This window comes from Lactuca sativa, chromosome 8 (genome assembly GCF_002870075.4).
Source record: "Lactuca sativa cultivar Salinas chromosome 8, Lsat_Salinas_v11, whole genome shotgun sequence".
NCBI classification, from domain to species: Eukaryota; Viridiplantae; Streptophyta; class Magnoliopsida; order Asterales; family Asteraceae; genus Lactuca; species Lactuca sativa.
In genome coordinates this window covers 166,958,744-166,969,597 of record NC_056630.2, presented here as the reverse complement: position 1 = coordinate 166,969,597, position 10,854 = coordinate 166,958,744, and positions in this window count along the sequence as shown.

Sequence of the window (10,854 nt, the reverse complement as noted above, 5' to 3'; positions counted from 1 at the left end):
TTACGTTTTTTTGTTATGCAACAACTATGTCTTTCTATTACACAAAACACATCTTGAGACACATAGTTAAATTACCCCTCACATTTATAATAAAAAATTGAAAATGCATAATAGAATTTGGAATAACTTTCTTTTATTGGAAGGCTGTTTCTTGTGTTTAGTACAAACAACAATGCCAAAGCCTTGTGAAATATAGAATGCCTTAGTTGCTGAGGTTGCTCTAAAAACTCATCACATAGCCGACTCCGGTGGTGATCCAGACACCATTTATTGGATCGCAATATTTAAGAAGGTGTTGGGTACTCGTAGGGGGCATGTGAGAGACATTGAGCCTAAACCTTCTTCAGCAACGGGTACACGTGTTTCATCCCAATGGCAGTCACAGTCACAAGCACCGCAAGCAACACAATTACTTGTTAAATTCTTAAAGAATTTGGTAGATTTGCTATATTGTTAAGAGCATGATGCATTTATAGTAATTTAAGGTAGTTTGGTAGTTTGTTAAATTCTTAAAGACTTAACTGATTTGGTGTCTTAATAGTTTTTTAAATTGTTACTGACATAATTCATTTGGTGGTTTGATGGTTTGATAGTTTGTTAAATAATTAATAGTTAATGACTTAATGTGCTTCAGAATTAATTGTAAGATGTTGATGTGAATGCTTTTCTTCAAAACCTGACATTTGTGACAACCATTGGAGACATTATCTGCTTGTTTAAAAGCCACGTCAATATTGACGAAAAGAACGATGACGAAGACGCAGGCACATAGTATTTCTTGTTTTGACCCTTTGTGGATGGTGTTATTTTGCATTTATTAGATAGTTTATGGATGATATATTAGATGTGTATTTGGGATATATTAGATAGTTTATGTAATATGATATATTTGATGTTTTATGTAATGTGGTATGTATTTTTATTAAAGCTGCATTTTATAATAAATAAAAACCAATATCATAAATAAATTATTTTTGTCAAAAAAAAAAAAAAAAACCATTAGCAGCCACATATTTTGGGACGACAATGATCCAATTGTGATGACAACCGGTTCCCGGAAGTGTAGCCGGAGAAACTCTGACCGGTGGCCGGGATACCAATAGAGACGACACCAACAACAACGAGATTAACCATTTAGCAACAACGTATATCAAAGGCGACACTATTTTCGACGAAAAAAGAGTATTAGCTATGAGGTAATAGCGACAACATGTCGTCGCTAAAGGTATTTGCGACGTCCAGGGGCATCAATTGTGATGCTTTTTGTCATCGCTAAAGGTTATGTTTTTTGTTATGCAACAACTATGTATTTTTATTACACAACACACATCTTGAGACACATAGTTAAATTACCCCTCACATTTATCATAAAAAATTGAAAATGCATAATAGAATTTGGAATAAGTTTCATTTATTGGAAGGCTATTTCTTGTGTTTAGTACAAACAACAATGCCAAAGCCTCGTGAAATATATAATGCTTTAGTTGCTGAGGTTGCTCTACAAACTCATCACATAGCCGACTCCGGTGGTGATCGAGACACCATTTATTGGATCGCAATATTTAAAAAGGTGTTGGGTACTCTTAGGGGGCATGTGAGAGGCTTTGAGCCTAAAACTTCTTCAGCAACGGGTACACGTGCTTCATCCTAATGGCGGTCACAGTCACAAGCACCGCAAGAACCACAACTACTTGTTAAATTCTTAAAGAATTTGGTAGCTTTGCTATATTGTTAAGAGCATTATGCATTTATAATAACTTTTGGTAGTTAGTTAGTTTGGTAGTTTGTTAAATTCTTAAAGACTTAACTGATTTGGTGGCTTAGTAGTTTTTTAAATTGTTATCGACATAATTCATTTGGTGGTTTGATGGTTTGATCGTTTGTTAAATAATTAATAGTTAATGACTTAATGTGCTTGTGAATTAATTGTAGGATGTTGATGTGAATGCTTTTCTTCAAAACTCGGCGTTTGTGACAACCATTGGAGACATTATCTGCTTGTTTAAAAGCCACGTCAATAATGAAGAAAAGATCGATGACGAAGACGCATACACATAGTATTTCTTGTTTTGACTCTTTGTGGATGGTGTTATTTTGGATTTATTAGATAGTTTATGGATGATATATTAGATGTGTATTTGGGATATATTAGTTAGTTTATGTAATATGATATATTTGATGTTTTATGTAATGTGGTATGTATTTTTATTAAAGATGCATTTTATAATATATAAAAACCAATATCATAAATAAATTATTTTTTTCAAAAAAAAAAAAAAAACCCATTAGCAGCCACATATTTAGGGACGACAATGATTCAATTGTGATGACAACCGGTTCCGGGAAGTGTAGCCGGAGAAACTCTGACTGGTGGCCGGAATACCAATAGAGACGACACCAACAACAACGAGATTAGCCATTTAGCAACAACGTATATCAGAGGCGACACTATTTGCGACGAAAAAAGAGTATTAGCTACGAGGAAATAGCAACAACATGTCGTCGCTAAAGGTATTAGCGACGTCCAGGGGCATCAATTGCGATGCTTTTTGTCTTCGCTAAAGGTTACGTTTTTTGTTATGCAACAACTATGTCTTTCTATTACACAACACACATCTTGAGACACATAGTTAAATTACCCCTCACATTTATAATAAAAAATTGAAAATGCATAATAGAATTTGGAATAACTTTCTTTTATTGGAAGGCTGTTTCTTGTGTTTAGTACAAACAACAATGCCAAAGCCTTGTGAAATATAGAATGCCTTAGTTGCTGAGGTTGCTCTAAAAACTCATCACATAGCCGACTCCGGTGGTGATCCAGACACCATTTATTGGATCGCAATATTTAAGAAGGTGTTGGGTACTCGTAGGGGGCATGTGAGAGACATTGAGCCTAAACCTTCTTCAGCAACAGGTACACGTGTTTCATCCCAATGGCAGTCACAGTCACAAGCACCGCAAGCAACACAATTACTTGTTAAATTCTTAAAGAATTTGGTAGATTTGCTATATTGTTAAGAGCATGATGCATTTATAGTAATTTAAGGTAGTTTGGTAGTTTGTTAAATTCTTAAAGACTTAACTGATTTGGTGTCTTAATAGTTTTTTAAATTGTTACTGACATAATTCATTTGGTGGTTTGATGGTTTGATAGTTTGTTAAATAATTAATAGTTAATGACTTAATGTGCTTCAGAATTAATTGTAAGATGTTGATGTGAATGCTTTTCTTCAAAACCTGACATTTGTGACAACCATTGGAGACATTATCTGCTTGTTTAAAAGCCACGTCAATAATGACGAAAAGAACGATGACGAAGACGCAGGCACATAGTATTTCTTGTTTTGACCCTTTGTGGATGGTGTTATTTTGCATTTATTAGATAGTTTATGGATGATATATTAGATGTGTATTTGGGATATATTAGATAGTTTATGTAATATGATATATTTGATGTTTTATGTAATGTGGTATGTATTTTTATTAAAGCTGCATTTTATAATAAATAAAAACCAATATCATAAATAAATTATTTTTGTCAAAAAAAAAAAAAAACCATTAGCAGCCACATATTTTGGGACGACAATGATCCAATTGTGATGACAACCGGTTCCCGGAAGTGTAGCCGGAGAAACTCTGACCGGTGGCCGGGATACCAATAGAGACGACACCAACAACAACGAGATTAACCATTTAGCAACAACGTATATCAAAGGCGACACTATTTTCGACGAAAAAAGAGTATTAGCTATGAGGTAATAGCGACAACATGTCGTCGCTAAAGGTATTTGCGACGTCCAGGGGCATCAATTGTGATGCTTTTTGTCATCGCTAAAGGTTATGTTTTTTGTTATGCAACAACTATGTATTTTTATTACACAACACACATCTTGAGACACATAGTTAAATTACCCCTCACATTTATCATAAAAAATTGAAAATGCATAATAGAATTTGGAATAAGTTTCATTTATTGGAAGGCTATTTCTTGTGTTTAGTACAAACAACAATGCCAAAGCCTCGTGAAATATATAATGCTTTAGTTGCTGAGGTTGCTCTACAAACTCATCACATAGCCGACTCCGGTGGTGATCGAGACACCATTTATTGGATCGCAATATTTAAAAAGGTGTTGGGTACTCTTAGGGGGCATGTGAGAGGCTTTGAGCCTAAAACTTCTTCAGCAACGGGTACACGTGCTTCATCCTAATGGCGGTCACAGTCACAAGCACCGCAAGAACCACAACTACTTGTTAAATTCTTAAAGAATTTGGTAGCTTTGCTATATTGTTAAGAGCATTATGCATTTATAATAACTTTTGGTAGTTAGTTAGTTTGGTAGTTTGTTAAATTCTTAAAGACTTAACTGATTTGGTGGCTTAGTAGTTTTTTAAATTGTTATCGACATAATTCATTTGGTGGTTTGATGGTTTGATCGTTTGTTAAATAATTAATAGTTAATGACTTAATGTGCTTGTGAATTAATTGTAGGATGTTGATGTGAATGCTTTTCTTCAAAACTCGGCGTTTGTGACAACCATTGGAGACATTATCTGCTTGTTTAAAAGCCACGTCAATAATGAAGAAAAGATCGATGACGAAGACGCATACACATAGTATTTCTTGTTTTGACTCTTTGTGGATGGTGTTATTTTGGATTTATTAGATAGTTTATGGATGATATATTAGATGTGTATTTGGGATATATTAGTTAGTTTATGTAATATGATATATTTGATGTTTTATGTAATGTGGTATGTATTTTTATTAAAGATGCATTTTATAATATATAAAAACCAATATCATAAATAAATTATTTTTTTCAAAAAAAAAAAAAAAACCCATTAGCAGCCACATATTTAGGGACGACAATGATTCAATTGTGATGACAACCGGTTCCGGGAAGTGTAGCCGGAGAAACTCTGACTGGTGGCCGGAATACCAATAGAGACGACACCAACAACAACGAGATTAGCCATTTAGCAACAACGTATATCAGAGGCGACACTATTTGCGACGAAAAAAGAGTATTAGCTACGAGGTAATAGCAACAACATGTCGTCGCTAAAGGTATTAGCGACGTCCACGGGCATCAATTGCGGTGCTTTTTGTCGTCGCTAAAGGTTACGTTTTTTGTGATGTAACAACTATGTCTTTCTATTCACAACACACATATTGAGACACATAGTTAAATTACCCCTCACATTTATAATAAAAAATTGAAAATGCATAATAGAATTTGGAATAAGTTTCATTTATTGGAAGGCTGTTTCTTGTGTTTAGTACAAACAACAATGCCAAAGCCTTGTGAAATATAGAATGCCTTAGTTGCTGAGGTTGCTCTACAAACTCATCACATAGCCGACTCCGGTGGTGATCCAGACACCATTTATTGGATCGCAATATTTAAGAAGGTGTTGGGTACTCGTAGGGGTCATGTGAGTGACATTGAGCCTAAACCTTCTTCAGCAACGGGTACACGTGCTTCATCCCAATGGCAGTCACAGTCACAAGCACCGCAAGCAACACAATTACTTGTTAAATTCTTAAGGAATTTGGTAGATTTGCTATACTGTTAAGAGCATGATGCATTTATAGTAATTTATGGAAGTTTGGTAGTTTGTTAAATTCTTAAAGACTTAACTGATTTGGTGTCTTAATAGTTTTTTAAATTGTTACCGACATAATTCATTTGGTGGTTTGATGGTTTGATAGCTTGTTAAATAATTAATAGTTAATGACTTAATGTGCTTGTTAATTAATTGTAGGATGTTGATGTGAAGGCTTTTCTTCAAAACCCGACATTTGTGACAACCATTGGAGACATTATCTGCTTGTTTAAAAGCCACGTCAATAATGACGAAAAGAACGATCACGAAGACGCAGACACATAGTATTTCTTGTTTTGACCCTTTGTGGATGGTGTTATTTTGCATTTATTAGATAGTTTATGGATGATATATTAGATGTGCATTTGGGATATATTAGATAGTTTATGTAATATGATATATTTGATGTTTTATGTAATGTGGTATGTATTTTTATTAAAGTTGCATTTTATAATATATAAAAACCAATATCATAAATAAATTATTTTTTTCAAAAAAAAAAAAAACCATTAGCAGCCACATATTTAGGGACGACAATGATCCGATTGTGATGACAACCGGTTCCCGGAAGTGTAGCCGAAGAAACTCTGACCGGTGGCCGGGATACCAATAGAGACGACACCAACAACAACGAGATTAACCATTTAGCAACAACGTATATCAGAGGCGACACTATTTCCGACGACAAAAGAGTAATAGCTACGAGGTAATAGCGACAACATGTCGTCGCTAAAGGTATTAGCGACGTCCAGGGGCATCAATTGCGATGCTTTTTGTCATCGCTAAAGGTTATGTTTTTTGTTATGCAACAACTATGTATTTTTATTACACAACACACATCTTGAGACACATAGTTAAATTACCCCTCACATTTATAATAAAAAATTGAAAATGCATAATAGAATCTGGAATAAGTTTCATTTATTGGAAGGCTATTTCTTGTGTTTAGTACAAACAACAATGCCAAAGCCTCGTGAAATATATAATCCTTTAGTTGCTGAGGTTGCTCTACAAACTCATCACATAGCCGACTCCGGTGGTGATCCAGACACCATTTATTGGATCGCAATATTTAAGAAGGTGTTGGGTACTCGTAGGGGGCATGTGAGAGGTTTTGAGCCTAAAACTTCTTCAGCAACGGGTACACGTGCTTCATCCTAATGGCGGTCACAGTCACAAGCACCGCAAGAACCACAACTACTTGTTAAATTCTTAAAGAATTTGGTAGCTTTGCTATATTGTTAAGAGCATTATGCATTTATAATAACTTTTGGTAGTTAGTTAGTTTGGTAGTTTGTTTGATTCTTAAAGACTTAACTGATTTGGTGGCTTAGTAGTTTTTTAAATTGTTACCGACATAATTCATTTGGTGGTTTGATGGTTTGATTGTTTGTTAAATAATTAATAGTTAATGACTTAATGTGCTTGTGAATTAATTGTAGGATGTTGATGTGAATGCTTTTCTTCAAAACTCGGCGTTTGTGACAACCATTGGAGACATTATCTGCTTGTTTAAAAGCCACGTCAATAATGAAAAAAAGATCGATGACGAAGACGCATACACATAGTATTTCTTGTTTTGACTCTTTGTGGATGGTGTTATTTTGGATTTATTAGATAGTTTATGGATGATATATTAGATGTGTATTTGGGATATATTAGATAGTTTATGTAATATGATATATTTGATGTTTTATGTAATGTCGTATGTATTTTTATTAAAGATGCATTTTATAATATATAAAAACCAATATCATAAATAAATTATTTTTTTCAAAAAAAAAAAAAAAAACCCATTAGCAGCCACATATTTAGGGTCAACAATGATTCAATTGTGATGACAACCGGTTCCGGGAAGTGTAGCCGGAGAAACTCTGGCTGGTGGCCGGAATACCAATAGAGACGACACCAACAACAACGAGATTAGCCATTTAGCAACAACGTATATCAGAGGCGACACTATTTGCGACGAAAAAAGAGTATTAGCTACGAGGTAATAGCGACAACATGTCGTCGCTAAAGGTATTAGCGACGTCTAGGGGCATCAATTGCGATGCTTTTTTTCGTCGCTAAAGGTTACGTTTTTTGTTATGCAACAACTATATCTTTGTATTACACAACACACATCTTGAGACACATAGTTAAATTACCCCTCACATTTATAATAAAAAATTGAAAATGCATAATAGAATTTGGAATAAGTTTCATTTATTGGAAGGCTGTTTCTTGTGTTTAGTACAAACAACAATGCCAAAGCCTTGTGAAATATAGAATGCCTTAGTTGCTGAGGTTGCTCTACAAACTCATCACATAGCCGACTCCGGTGGTGATCCAGACACCATTTATTGGATCGCAATATTTAAGAAGGTGTTGGGTACTCGTAGGGGTCATGTGAGTGACATTGAGCCTAAACCTTCTTCAGCAACGGGTACACGTGCTTCATCCCAATGGCAATCACAGTCACAAGAACCGCAAGCAACACAATTACTTGTTAAATTCTTAAAGAATTTGGTAGATTTGCTATATTGTTAAGAGCATGATGCATTTATAGTAATTTATGGTAGTTTGGTAGTTTGTTAAATTCTTAAAGACTTAACTGATTTGGTGTCTTATTAGTTTTTTAAATTGTTACCGACATAATTCATTTGGTGGTTTGATGGTTTGATAGGTTGTTAAATAATTAATAGTTAATGACTTAATGTGTTGGGAATTAATTGTAGGATGTTGATGTGAATGCTTTTCTAAAAAACCCGACATTTGTGACAACCATTGGAGACATTATCTGCTTGTTTAAAAGCCACGTCAATAATGACGAAAAGAACGATCACGAAGACGCAGACACATAGTATTTCTTGTTTTGAACCTTTGTGGATGGTGTTATTTTGCATTTATTAGATAGTTTATGGATGATATATTAGATGTGCATTTGGGATATATTAGATAGTTTATGTAATATGATATATTTGATGTTTTATGTAATGTGGTATGTATTTTTATTAAAGCTGCATTTTATAATATATAAAAACCAATATCATAAATAAATTATTTTTTTCAAAAAAAAAAAAAAAACCATTAGCAGCCACATATTTAGGGACGACAATGATCCGATTGTGTTGACAACCGGTTCCCGGAAGTGTAGCCGAAGAAACTCTGACCGGTGGCCGGGATACCAATAGAGACGACACCAACAACAACGAGATTAACCATTTAGCAACAACGTATATCAGAGGCGACACTATTTCCGACGACAAAGGAGTAATAGCTACGAGGTAATAGCGACAACATGTCGTCGCTAAAGGTATTAGCGACGTCCAGGGGCATCAATTGCGATGCTTTTTGTCATCGCTAAAGGTTATGTTTTTTGTTATGCAACAACTATGTATTTCTATTACACAACACACATCTTGAGACACATAGTTAAATTACCCCTCACATTTATAATAAAAAATTGAAAATGCATAATAGAATCTGGAATAAGTTTCATTTATTGGAAGGCTATTTCTTGTGTTTAGTACAAACAACAATGCCAAAGCCTCGTGAAATATATAATCCTTTAGTTGCTGAGGTTGCTCTACAAACTCATCACATAGCCGACTCCGGTGGTGATCCAGACACCATTTATTGGATCGCAATATTTAAGAAGGTGTTGGGTACTCGTAAGGGCATGTGAGAGGTTTTGAGCCTAAAACTTCTTCAGCAACGGGTACACGTGCTTCATCCTAATGGCGGTCACAGTCACAAGCACCGCAAGAACCACAACTACTTGTTAAATTCTTAAAGAATTTGGTAGCTTTGCTATATTGTTAAGAGCATTATGCATTTATAATAATTTTTGGTAGTTAGTTAGTTTGGTAGTTTGTTACATTCTTAAAGACTTAACTGATTTGGTGGCTTAGTAGTTTTTTAAATTGTTACCGACATAATTCATTTGGTGGTTTGATGGTTTGATCATTTGTTAAATAATTAATAGTTAATGACTTAATGTGCTTGTGAATTAATTGTAGGATGTTGATGTGAACGCTTTTCTTCAAAACTCGGCGTTTGTGACAACCATTGGAGACATTATCTGCTTGTTTAAAAGCCACATCAATAATGAAGAAAAGAACGATGACGAAGACGCATACACATAGTATTTCTTGTTTTGACTCTTTGTGGATGGTATTATTTTGGATTTATTAGATAGTTTATGGATGATATATTAGATGTGTATTTGGGATATATTAGATAGTTTATGTAATATGATATATTTGATGTTTTATGTAATGTGGTATGTATTTTTATTAAAGATGCATTTTATAATATATAAAAACCAATATCATAAATAAATTATTTTTTTCAAAAAAAAAAACCATTAGCAGCCACATATTTAGGGACGACAATGATTCAATTGTGATGACAACCGGTTCCGGGAAGTGTAGCCGGAGAAACTCTGACTGGTGGCCGGAATACCAATAGAGACGACACCAACAACAACGAGATTAACCATTTAGCAACAACGTATATCAGAGGCGACACTATTTGCGACGAAAAAAGAGTATTAGCTACGAGGTAATAGCGACAACATGTCGTCGCTAAAGGTGTTAGCAACGTCCAGGGGCATCAATTGCGGTGCTTTTTGTCGTCGCTAAAGGTTACATTTTTTGTGATGTAACAACTATGTGTTTCTATTCACAACACACATCTTGAGATACATAGTTAAATTACCCCTCACATTTATAATAAAAAATTGAAAATGCATAATAGAATTTGGAATAAGTTTCATTTATTGGAAGGCTGTTTCTTGTGTTTAGTACAAACAACAATGCCAAAGCCTTGTGAAATATAGAATGCCTTAGTTGCTGAGGTTGCTCTACAAACTCATCACATAGCCGACTCCGGTGGTGATCCAGACACCATTTATTGGATCGCAATATTTAAGAAGGTGTTGGGTACTCCTAAGGGGCATGTGAGAGGTTTTGAGCCTAAAACTTCTTCAGCAACGGGTACATGTGCTTCATCCTAATGGCGGTCACAGTCACAAGCACCGCAAGAACCACAACTACTTGTTAAATTCTTAAAGAATTTGGTAGATTTGCTATATTGTTAAGAGCATGATGCATTTATAGTAATTTATGGTAGTTTGGTAGTTTGTTAAATTCTTAAAGACTTAACTGATTTGGTGTCTTAATAGTTTTTTAAATTGTTACCGACATAATTCATTTGGTGGTTTGATGGTTTGATAGTTTGTTAAATAATTAATAGT